Source organism: Hylaeus volcanicus, chromosome 2 (assembly GCF_026283585.1).
Source record: "Hylaeus volcanicus isolate JK05 chromosome 2, UHH_iyHylVolc1.0_haploid, whole genome shotgun sequence".
Taxonomy (NCBI): domain Eukaryota; kingdom Metazoa; phylum Arthropoda; class Insecta; order Hymenoptera; family Colletidae; genus Hylaeus; species Hylaeus volcanicus.
This window is the reverse complement of record NC_071977.1, coordinates 2,728,781-2,742,305: the sequence shown is the minus strand read 5'-3', so window position 1 is coordinate 2,742,305 and position 13,525 is coordinate 2,728,781. Positions and strand designations below refer to the sequence as shown.

The following is a 13,525-nucleotide window of genomic DNA, read 5'->3' as shown; positions in this document are numbered from 1 at the left end:
CACTCGAGAGGTGACTCTCAGTCACCATTAGGATTAGGATTAGGATTCACGCAGCAGATCTACGATACCTAATGTTTCTTTAGGTTCAATTTTTTTGGACCTCGAAGCGTCGATAAAATGATCGTCGGCGAGGTAAGGATGACCATATTCTCAAATCTAGATAGCTTAGAATTCATGGCGATAGAATGCTAAGAAACATCCTCGAGTTGCTAGAAGATACCAGAAAAAAAGGCCTCGAGTGCAAAGGGTTAATATCTCTCGATTTCTTTTCCAAAAGTTATTCAATCAACGATAACTAATACTCTTACACTCGCCACGCTCGAGAACGTTGAAAATCCGTAACTGGAGGAGGCCGCGGATAACGCGAATGTATAATTTCCTAATTGTCGGTTCCTCGAGGACAAAGTCATACCGGCGAGAGATTTCAGGGTCCGACCGATAGGTAGGGACATCAATCAGGTACTGACTCCGCGCAAAGGGCCCGGGTTGAAGAGGTTCCAGCTAGCGAGGGGCGTGTATCCCTCAGCGAGGATGAAAGGGACGGACCCGACGTTCCCCGAGTCCCATCCATTTCGTTCTGACTTACTCCGGTCGACCTTTTCAGCAGATTTACGCCATTAGGAGCCGGGGGAGAGTGCCGCGCGGGGCCTGTGTACTCCGGGTTTCGACATTTTTCACGCGAAAATCTTCCCTTTATCCCTTCTGCGCGGGCGGACGGCTCGGTTAGGCGAATCGAGGATGTCCCAACCAGAAGAGGGAAAAATGAAAGACGCCGTTGGGGCAGTGGCGTATCGAAACGCGGTACAAAGGACGGCTGTCTGGAAACTTTCGGGAGCCGACAGAGGACTGTTTGTCCGAGCTGTGGCGAATGCGCTGTTCGCAAACCTGACGCGACGCAACGCGACAGCTTTCGTTGTTTATGCGACCGAGACTCGTTCCGACACTCTCGATGTGCTCGAGATCGAAACTGATATTCTTGGATCCAACAGGATCCGCTGGAACGGCTTTAGCCACGAGTCTGCTGGTAGATCCGGGATGAAACTTCGTAGGTTTGGATTTTTTTCATCAAACAACGTGGACTTGTTAACGCTTTATTTACCGGGAGCCTATTTTTAGCCGGATTTTTCTAGTCAATGATTACAGACGAAAAAGGAGAAATTAATTTTCAGAACCAGCACTTTTTAGACAAAAATACTGATTACTGAGAGAATCAACTATATTTTAAATTATTTGATACGTTACAATTCGTAGAATTTTTGTGACATGTAACAACATGGAAATATTCCAGATTAGACAAATTCGGCACGTCATTACTGAATATATTAGGGATTTTGATAAAATTTTTATTACGTTTGGGCCCCTCCTAATATTTCCTCATTCATAATATATTCGATTAAAGGCTACAAGAAAATGGCAGTGCCAATTATTGAAGACTCGATCTCGTACACCAAAAATGACACGGTATTCAAATAAACTGTAACGGTCGGTAAAGATGTTCTTTTTTAAATCGTCCAGCAAGCAGTACACTGGTAATTACTGGGATTAAAATGAAAGAAATTTGACTGGAAGCACAAAGCAAGATCGAGGGTCGAGAACGCGTTGGAGCCGAGATAACGACAAACTTTTCTATGCCGTTCTGTTTTGTGATCGCATCTTAATTTCTGGCAGCCGAAATCCGTGGTCTCCGAGCACAATATGCCGTACATTCACGCACGTTGCGTCGGCCCCGACCATTCGAGCGAGATTAAAGGACGCCGACGCTACGTGTGAGGCTTTTACACTAATAATACCTACGAAAGAGAGGGCCTCGTAAACGTCCAGAGGGTGGAGGCGATGCCGACCGAAAGCAACGCCTTTCCTCGGGAACGTTGGACACGTGATACGCTTAGAAGCTCATCGAAGCTGTGCTTGATTTTAACGCGCGACGCGTGACTGCCGTTATACCTAACCACCCCGTTTCCTCGGTTCTACGTTGATTTTTGAACGATTTTACTTCTGGGAAGGGTCGCAAGGGTTCCGATTATTAAACACTTCTAGATCCCGGTATCGCATTTATAATCGTAACTTGTCAGAAATATCAATTATCAATATCAATTATCAATATCAATTACATTATAAAATTATTTTTCTCGTTCAATCGATCTCATGTTTAACACGTTGATCGCCACGTCACCCATACGTGGGTGACAGTGCTTTTCACCGAAGAACTAAAAAGATTAATTCTGAAAGTTAACCTTCAAAGGAAATGAATTTAAATAAAGTGTATATCCAATTCGTGCATTTTGACGAAGTCACAAAAATAAATACCACGACGGATGTTTGATTACGTAGTCTCCAATAGTTTGAATAATATTTAATCCTAGCAGAAATTTTCAAGAATATTTCTCCGGCAGTCAGCGTGTTAATTTAGCAATAAAACGGATTCCTTCAACCCCTGACTCCGTAATATCGTACATTTAACATTTCCATGACATACAAATCCCTACCAATTTCGTATCAAATACTTCACCTTACCTATTTGAAGGTAGAGTCCCAAATAGCATCTTGGCTCCTTGCACGCTCCTTTTTCGTCGTGTTTACCTTGCCATGTGTAATCATGCAGATGTAATCATGCAGAGTTTGATGGAATAAACGAGTTAGATAAATAAAATAAAATACGCGAGAATATCGATAAATGATGAAGCATTTTCTGACGAATGGCAATGAGAACGCAGAGTGCACCGGTTGGCCGGTGCTTATGGGAAATATGATCACGCGGCCGTATATAAGCGAACGATTGTGTATAGGAGGAGGTGCAGAAGGTCGAGGTCGTTGCCTGTAACTGAATCATCCTCGAGGACGGTAAACAAATTGGAGTAAGTGGACTCTCGCGATGATGCATACGTGCACAGGTGCATAAATACGTACGACACCATCGAGCATGCCAATCGACGTGTATATAACACGACGCAAAACAAATTGTGCACACTTCCGGTTTTCCGTCTGGTCGCTACCGAGGTCAAGGTCACTAGCCTTAGAAGCATTTTCAGGGATGAAAAAACAATTGCAGAGAGGACACATTGTAAAATGATATTTACAACGACATAACCCTGATGTTATTTAATGTTATTATAAGTAATAATATAACAGTTGACATTGACTATATGATACAGAAATTATACCAACTAAGGTTACTAGCCTTAGAAGCATTTTCAGGGATGAAAAAATAATTGCAGAGAGGACACATTGTAAAATGATATTTACAACGACGTAACCCTGATGTTATTTAATGTTATTATAAGTAATAATATAAGAGTTGATATTGACTATATGATACAGAAATTACACCAACTACCACCAGTTTTATCAAGTTTATTGATATTTGTAAAATTCATGAAATTTTGATCTCTTTAGAACTTCGAGTATTTATTATGAAATAGTAATTTGTAGAGATTGTTTCATTTGTAATCCCCTTTATATACACTTGTTATGAATTAGTACGTACTTCTTCATTCATTATTTAATCGCATTAAAATCTATATAAAAATTCATCGACTTAAGAAATAGTTATACTTTTAAAGATACTACAAGTAATAACATAATAGTTGATATTGACTATATGATACAGAAATTACACCAACTACCACCAGTTTTATCAAATTTATTGATATTTGTAAAATTCGTGAAATTTTGATCTCTTTAGAACTTCTTCGTGTATTCATTATGAAATGGTAATTTGTAGAGATTGTTTCATTTGTAATCCCCTTTACATACACTTGTTATGAATTAGTACGTACTTCTTCATTCATTATTTAATCGCATTAAAATCTATATAAAAATTCATCGACTTAAGAAATAGTTATACTTTTAAAGATACTACAAGTAATAACATAATAGTTGATATTGACTATATGATACAGAAATTACACCAACTACCACCAGTTTTATCAAATTTATTGATATTTGTAAAATTCGTGAAATTTTGATCTCTTTAGAACTTCTTCGTGTATTCATTATGAAATAGTAATTTGTAGAGATTGTTTCATTTGTAATCCCCTTTACATACACTTGTTATGAATTAGTACGTACTTCTTCCTTCGTTAAAAATTGCAAAAATTTAAGTCGTGTTAACGACGTAAAAACAAAGACACAAACTCGTACAAATATCGAATTCCCATATTTTATTACTTTATAATGGATTAATAAAAAGTAGTACAAAATTATGAATGAACACGAAGAAAATGGAACAATTATACGTACACCGGTACCACGCTATGAAAAATCTAGTAAAAAAATAACGATCAATTGCAATATCAAAAGTGAACTACATGCAACGATCCCACAATTCAAGTGTCAATTGTGCCTGTAATACGAACTCATTCGGTAATGTTTATAACACAGACTTTCGGTACACTTTATAAATTCGTCAATCGCCACTGGAATACAATTATAATTGCTGCGAGCAATTTATCCTTTCTTATTCCTCGTATACATCACGAACTTAAACTTCCGTGTTTACCTTTACAAATCTCATCGTTTCGATACGAAGTACGCATGTTCATGTCGGAACTGCAATTGGAATTACAATTGATCGATACTCAATTTCGACCGTGTGACAATCGATCGTCAACGAAACTAAATTTTCTCCGACGCTCCCGAGCCAACGTTTCATCGATTTCCCTCGCGATACTCCCAAATGCTCGTCGTACAATTTTTGGCAGCGAGCGACTGCACGAGGCACACGTGCAAGTATGCATGTTCATGTCGGAACTACAATTGGAATTACAATAGATCGATACTCAATTTCGATCGTGTGACAATCGATCGTCAACGAAATTAAATTTTCTCCGACGCTCCCGAGCCAACGTTTCATCGATTTCCCACGCAATACTCCCAAATGCTCGTCGTACAATTTTTGGCAGCGAGCGACTGCACGAGGCACACGTGCAAGTATGCATGTTCATGTCGGAACTACAATTGGAATTACAATTGATCGATACTCAATTTCGACCGTGTGACAATCGATCGTCAACGAAACTAAATTTTCTCCGACGCTCCCGAGCCAACGTTTCATCGATTTCCCTCGCAATACTCCTAAATGCTCGTCGTACAATTTTTGGCAGCGAGCGACTGCACGAGGCACACGTGCAAGTACGCATGTTCATGTCGGAACTACAATTGGAATTACAATTGATCGATACTCAATTTCGTCCGTGTGACAATCGATCGTCAACGAAACTAAATTTTCTCCGACGCTCCCGAGCCAACGTTTCATCGATTTCCCTCGCAATACTCCCAAATGCTCGTCGTACAATTTTTGGCAGCGAGCGACTGCACGAGGCGCACGTGCAAGTATGCATACAGAGAATCGCAGGGGCAGTGGCCGTGGGCCTGACTCATCCGGCATGAACGCGGGGCGCGCACCGTCTCCCTTTCGAGAGGCCGGCAAGAAAAGTGGACCGTCGACCCCGAAATCTCTTCGTTTTTTCCCGGGTGGGTCGCCGAGTTGCATGCCGGCCGGCCGCCACTGTCACCACCTCCCGCCGCCGGTGACATCGTAATTGTGCAATCGCGTAAACGATAAAATGGGAGCGAGAAGCGGCGCGATCGGTTCGCTTTAGTCACGCCGATCGCCCTGGGTGGCGGCCGAGCGGGCGAAGCGGGCAAGCAACCGGGCATCCAAGAGCGCCGCTCGCCTCGCAGCGTGCGCACGTAATCCCTCGCGGCCGCTTCTTTGCCTCTCTGTTCTTCGTTTTGCCACGAGAATTTCGCCTGTAACCGTATTTTTAGCCCTTTCCACTCGGACGTCCCCCCCGAGCGACGTCCAGCGAACTTTATTAGTGATTACTCGGAGCAAACTGACGGGAGCACGACATTTTTAAGCGGGTATGCTTCCCGGAAGGTTTTCATTCGAACAGCGCGAAAAAGTGCATCAAAATGTCGGTTATGGGTATGTGCAACGAAATCCGAGTCGGTGGTATGTAGACAGAGAGTGCGTGAACAGTGGAGCTTTTAAAAAGAGAAGAGCTTACGAAGAGCTTTTTTATTAAGAGAAAGTAAGGTTTACGAATGTAGCGAGCGAATGTTGAGATGCGCGAATGTTGAAATGCGCGAATGTTGAAATGTGCGAAATGCGCGCCGAATGAATGCGAACGAATGAGATCGAGCGACAGGTGACGAGACGAATGATTGGCTAGTGCACAGAGTGATAGGTGTGAGAATGCGTGTGTTCGAGGATACGTGTACGGGCGCCGAAAAGGAACGAGTCGGATTGTTCGAGTCGGAAAATAAACATCTTTGAAAGTAGTTCCGACATGAGCATGCGTACTTCGTGTCGAAACGATGAGATTTGTAAAGGTAAACACGGAAGTTTAAGTTCGTGATGCATACGAGGAATAAGAAAGGATATTTCGAAATTCAACCCCTAAGGTTGCAACGTGCGTTGCAAAGGGGGTTGCAACGTTAGTATTCCACGCGAGTGAAACCACAGGCCACAGCTATCGGAAATATCGATCGAAACATCCGAGTTACGGAGAATAAGAGACAGTCACCTACTGATTCGCGAAGGTACACGCGGTTAGTCAGTCGAACGCGAACGACAAAAAAATAAATAAATAAATAAAGATACATGTCGACATACCTCCTCCTTTTCGAAGTCGGTTAATAAAATAAATAGTATTCCTTGCATGTGTAATGCGTAAACTGGCACAGTGATTCATGTAACTTCAAGTATCATTGCAGTGAAGTACATGCGTTGTACGTGCTTGTTACGTTATTTAACACGACGCGATTCCCGTTTCCCTATTTCCAAACAAAATGGCTCCGAGTGCCCAAAGGGTTAGACACACAAATGCGACGCTTTCCCGAGTCGCTTTCCCGAGTCACTTTCCTCTTTCGACTAGCGATTCGCGTTTATTGGCCGCTCGAGGCAATTAGAGAGGCCTGACTGGCCGTGGCCAACTCGTCTTGGCCACCGGGCCAATTTGCACGATGCTACCGGGGTCGTGAGCCCCGCGTGCACCGTCTATTTTAAAGAGGTAAACAGTATTGCGTGAGTCATTCTTTGAGCTTCCTCGAAGACGCGCGGTATAAAAAGGAAAATAATTTTCATGGAAACTACAGTCGTTAATTTTGTAAATGACGCGAGTGCGACGAAAGAAATTTATTTATTTGCAGAGAATTTCTTCCGATTTCTTCCGATTTCTTCCAAATTATCGTTTGTTGTTGGTACAAGTATATCAGGGAAGTACGCGATGTGTCGTTACTTTTTCAAGTTTTCTCTCGTTGTTCTGTCCTCGGAGAGTTCAAGAATGCAGTACTTGGGAGCAGACATTTTATTACACCAGTCGGTGCAATTATATGCGAATTTAATGTATTTCATCCTGCAAAAATGAATTTAAGGAGAAGGATGCACAAATGGCTACAAAGAGCGCATTCGTTCAGACTATTTAGAATTTTGCAGAAGAACCTTCCTTTGATTATTTTTCAAAAATGAGACCATGCAAAATCTGTAGTAAGTGATCAGCAAATGATCACAAGTAGATTACCTTAATAAATTTAACGTATTTTAACGAAACTACGGTTTGATGAATATCGGTTATTTTTTCAAGTTTTCTCTCGTTGTTCTGTCCTCGGAGAGTTCAAGAATGCAGTACTTGGGAGCAGACATTTTATTACATCAGTTGGTGCAATTATATGCGAATTTAATTACATTTTCTTCTACAATGTCCACAATTGCCCATTGTCATTGAAAATAGCAATTGTAGAGAATGGCGTCGACAATTGAGACATTCGTTTCAACAGAATTGGTCGTTCATGTTCTTCAGATTTTTCTTTATGACGAATACTAGGTAGCGTCGTAGCGATGATAATAATAAAAGGAGCGCGTTATTTACAATTGCTCTTAGCCGTTTGAGGTACGGGCCGGTGTACGCGTACCTACAATAACAGGCGAACCCAGCGTCAGTTCTCGAGAACGTTTTATTCGAGCTAGTCTCTCTGGGTGGTCACACAAGCGGTTTCCACGTCGCGAATGTACCTGTGGTCGTCCGACTGGAACAGAGTTCGTGCTTTGAACATATCCCACGAATGAACGACGAGACGAAAACCATCGTCGTAACTGACTGACAGTGCTCACCCACTTTTCTACGTCCTTTTTCTCGCGTTAGATTATACGAGGCACTTGGTGCGCGTGACGGAATAAATGCTTTCGTAAGTTTCAGGAGCTTAAGGAGTTTAAGTTTCGTATAAAATGGCGGGACACTGATTTGGTCAGTCAGTCAGTCGGTTTAGTTAGTCGATGTTATTCCGTTTAAGAATCGTAGCGTAGAGTGAATGTTAGACATTCAAGTGAATTTCTTAGATGGCAATTTCAATATGTTTACTAATTATAGACTGGATCTAATAATTTTGATGAACGATCGCTTTAAACGTTCGAGGATTTAAACGAATCTATCGAAGAACGAAGTCGAAGCTCCTTTACTTTTCCTGTTTATTTTTCTTTCTCCCTAGAACATTCACCGGTCAGGAAGTGAACATTTCCTGCAACTCTTTGCCCATGCTCCTTCGATTCTTCATTCCCCGTATTTCGGTTTAGCGAACCGATGCACCTCGAAGACGAGGATTACGCAACGGGAACGGCGCACGACGAAGAACCCTCGTAAAATCGATTTTTAGAAGATCGCGAATACACGGGAGCTGAGAAACCTAAGGAAACTGGTTTCTGGCAGACAGGGAATGAAATTGTTAATCGTGGAAACGGAAAAGGCGTTCCCTGCTTTACGACGGTTTTAGATAATCTCGACTTCTACACGGAGATTTCGATGGAACTCGTTTTCTGAATGAGAAAAAAGGAACGAGAAACGCCGGCCGAGACGTTGCTTTTCGTTCGAGCACGCGTAAATCTGAAGGACGTACTTCAACGATACGTAGAGAGCTTAAAGATAACATCGCGGTATCGTAAAACTTCGTTCTGGGTGGTCCCGGATATGGGTTTGGGGAAAGGAGACTTCTCGCGCAGGAATTACTTCTACTGTTACGCGCTGACGGGCAATAATTTTCGCTGATTTCTGTTATTATTAATGGAACGCGAGCAGTTGTTTTGGCACACGTCGCGACCGGGTACCATGAATGGCCTTCGCGGTGGGTCCGCTTCCAAAAGGGAAAGTTATCGAGTTCTGTCTGTTGAAAGGTGACCATCTGCGAGCTCTTTTACGGAGGACCGCGGGGATGGCCGAGACTCTTATTCGGACGAATTTTACGACAAATTTCGAATAAAGGATGAACAACTGTGTATTCGAACCAATGCTAAAATTTGATTCGCGCACAGGTTAAACGAATAACGAACGAAGGATAAATAAAGTATCCAGAGTTGGTGTTGGATACTTTGATTACAAATTTCATTTCTATCGCACGAATTCAGTTAATTTCATTCCATCCTAATTTTGGTTTCATCTAGATCCTTCCATTAATTAGGAACGATAGGTACATTCCAGTGATGATTGGCAATTTGACATTTTTAATGTTGATTAGTTACTTGGGAGACGACAAAATCGTTACAATTCACACGAAGGACATTCACACGAGGGACAACGTTCCCTATCGGATGCAGGACTGTATCCTTTCCTTTAACGAACGATATAATGAGATTGGTTCGAATGAACGATACCGAAACAAATGAATAACCATCAATTTTCGTCATGAAACTATACCGCATCGACATCTTTATTGAAAAGAGTGAAAAATTAAACTGGATCACAAATGCTTCTAAACAGCCAAAACCCTAGGCTTCGAATAAATCTGAAGTTTGCCGACATGTTTGTCTCGTTTCCTCTTTCAACACGTTGATCGCCACGTCGCCCATACGTGGGTGACCGTGCTTCTCACTGAAGAACTAAACAAACGAATTCTGAAAGTGAAGCTTCAAAGAGAATGAATTTAAACGAAATTCGCGTATTTCGACGAAGTTACAAAAATAAATACCACGACGGATGTTTGATTATGTAGTCTCCGATAGTCTGAATAATATTTAATCCTAGCAGAAATTTTCGAGAATATTTCTCTGGCAGTCGACGTGTTAAATATTTTCCAAAGAAGGAAACGAGACGAGCACATCGGCGAACTTCGAATATATACGAAGCCTAGGGTTCTGCCCAACTCTGCTTCTAAACCTGAAGTAAAATCGAACCGAGACGTTTCCAATTCGAACGTAGACGTATGACCTAGGTCCAGGATCCAGGTGAAGTGTCGGATGAAAGCGGAAAATGAGACGGCGACGTTGACGGGGAAATTTAACGACAGAAGGTGTCCGAAGGTGCACCAGGGGTCCCGGGTTCTCAGAAAAATTAAAGAAAAGGTCTCCCCTGGCATCGAGAGCTCGCAGCATTCCCTCATCCCTGTCCGGGTTGTGTTCGAAAGGCGATAGCCCCTCCTGGTTCACGTGCCACGCACATTTCGCCTGGCATCCGAGATCGAGAGATCTCGAGGGACGATCTCGGTGTCGCAAGACTGCTCGAGATCGTCGTCCCCCCCCCCCCCCTTCTTCGTCGGGGGATTTTTTTTAGACGAGCAAGAGGTTCGCTGTCGGAGTAGACGAGGAGGGTGCGTATATTCCTCGGCAGGAAGTCGATCCTTCGTCGATCTATACTTCGACCATCCTTCTGTCTTTCTTTCGTCGGTCCTCCCCCTCTCCTCCTAGTCCCAGGACCCGCGACGCTCTCACCTTCAAAAACACGTCTCGGACCACCCGCGTGTGTGAAAGTTTACAGCTAGCTGCAGCAGAATTTAGAGAGGAAAGGGACCTAGGGGTTCGTGGAAAGGGTACCTCTAAGCGTCCACGGAAGCTTCTGTTTCTTCTAACGGACATTGTTTTCGGTGGACTCTGGGATACTCTCGTTCTGAGTTACACTGACGGATAGATTACCTCTGACGAGGAAGAGGCTAACGGTGGACACGCATTGTCTGGAGGAACTTTTTGTTTGACGGTGATCGTGAACCGAACGTAAAGGGAAACGCTATTTGGATATCTTTATCGAGGATCTTGTACCGTGTCAGGAATCTTCCTTCTCAACCGACTTCGAAAAGGAGGAGGTTACTCGATTCGACACGTATATTTTTTTTTCTTTCTTTCTTTGGAAAGATTCTTGTTGTTTCATTGTTGTTTCATTACTTCATTGTTGATTCATTGTCTGGAGGAACTTTTTGTTTGGCGGTGATCGTGAACTGAACGTAAAGGGAAACGCTATTTGGATATCTTTATCGAGGATCTTGTACCGTGTCAGGAATCTTCCTTTTTAACCGACTTCGAAAAGGAGGAGGTTACTCAATTCGACATGTATAATTTTTTTCTTTCTTTTTTTTTTGGAAAGATTTTTGTTGTTTGAGGAATCTTTTTCCTTTGTGTACTTTAATGGGAGGTTGCATATGAGGACCCGAACAGGAGTGTCAATATCAGCTTATATAGGATGTCACAAAAATGTTAGATGTCATTGCAGGAGGTGGTTCGGGGGGTGATTTGAAACAACTTTTTCCTTAGCGAAAATGTTGTCCGAGGCTTCGTTAAGGAGATATCAATAAAAAACCCCGGACCAATCAGAGCGCGAGGATGCCGGTGGAGCGCCAGCAGTGGGCGTGGCTACGCGCGTGGCCACGCGCTAGGCGGCCGCGCTCATACGTTACCGCGGGCGCTCCACCGGCATCCTCGCGCTCTGATTGGTCAATGTTTTCTCTTAATATCTCCTCAACGAAGCTTCGGACAATATTTTCGCTAAGGAAAAAGTTGTTTGAAATCACCTCCCGAACCACTCCTTTCAAGGTGTTACAACATTTTTGGGGCACCCTGTATTATCATACACATATGACATATATTATACATATATCGTAGTCTGTGTAGTAGTCGTAACTTCAAGTTCGGGATTTTGATAACAGTTTTCTAGTAACTTTCTTAGGTAGTTGGATCACCTTATACAGTCTTCGCGCATGCACCTGAGGATTTTACTGGGAAGAGATCACCGCGAAAGAGATCAGCAGACCACGGATTAGGCGCAGTTTTCGGACGTCTTATAACGAGGAAACACGCACATCGTTAGTCGATCGCAGACATCGTAATATCCGCCAGAAAGTAACTGCCTCGGTTACCGTAAACCAGCAGCATAATTTGCATCGAATTTATACTCTCATCTTGTCCCACTGTCGACCGAAAGGAGGACTCACGAAGTGGCGTGCGGTCACGCTATTATCTACGTCTGGTTAGCGTAAATGACCGAAGGGGCTTGCGGAGACAGCGATGTCCGTGTAACCCGCGAAGAACGTGCATTTCATCGTTTACTTAGCCCGATCGCACACGGCCGCAACCGATCAGTTTCGAACCACTCTTGAAACTAGTTGCATGCGACCGTGGATCTGGGTCAAAACAAAGATAGCGGAGTAGGTGAAACAAAGAACGCAAAAGGTTTGGAAGACTAATTTCTATGATATTAGAATTAGGTATAACAAAAAACCTAACATCCCAGTCCTGAGAATGAGTGTGAACAAATAAGAATGAACGATGCGTATTAAACAAAAGGAAAAATATTGTTTTTTAAATGTAAATAATTTAATGAAGAAATAAAATAGAGACCAAGTATGGAAGGATGAAAGTTTCAAATGAAATGTAAAGAGTGATAAAGGAATGGATGGATGAGAACAAGGAAATCATATAAGTTGCAAGAAACGTTGAAAATAGTGCATCACACAGTAGTGTAATAAGGATGTAAACTTTCCTTTAACGCTTTAAATAAAAACGCAATCAGCGCAACACTAATTTCAGATCGGTTGCGCCTGTTACAGGAAAAGTGTAAACTAACAACACACTATAAATGAAGATAATTGAATTGAATTGAATCGGTTGCGCCAGTGTGCGTTGGGCCTTAGACTGCTTCACGAAAGGAAAACCGTGAGCTACGCAAACGTCGGGCCTATGCGCGAGACGTACTACTCTCTCCTGCTTTTCTTTCCAAATGCAAATCGTGTATAAACAAGTGCCACGCACGTGCCCCTTGTTATACCTGCTATTCTGTTCGAATTTACCGGAGGCTCCAAGCTAATTTCGTTTGCTTGCATATAGGTCAAAATATGGGTTCCAAAAGGAAATTGCAAGTTAGAAATTGAAACGAGGAAATGTTCTTAATTGGAAAACCATTTTGAGGAGTGTTAAAAATATTGGACTAAAATATCATGGGCTTGCAGCAAATTAAACTTTGTACTTCAAATAATCCATTGAAGTAATAGCCAACATTAAAAATAGTGCGTTAATTTGCATTATTTAATGTTTGTATAAGTTTGTTGCGAGTTTAAAAGATTACAAGACATAGAATAATTGAAAAGACAAGTTTCCCAGTTTTAAGTGGAATTAATTAAATCTACACAGAATATGGTTAGCATAATCTACATAAAAAAATACACAAAAAAAATGGTATATTATAATTTCCAGAATTTAATTGTTATTTGTCATACGTATCTAACAAAATATTCCGGACACTTCTAACTTAACCCAAAGTATTAAAATTAT

The 13,525-nt window shown here is 42.1% G+C and overlaps 1 protein-coding gene across 1 annotated transcript in view; it reads right to left on the bottom strand.

The window, feature by feature from the left end:
- LOC128885111 (protein patched) overlaps positions 1-13,525 on the bottom strand; it is a 68,810-nt gene that overhangs the window by 54,838 nt on the left and 447 nt on the right. The window lies entirely within an intron of this gene.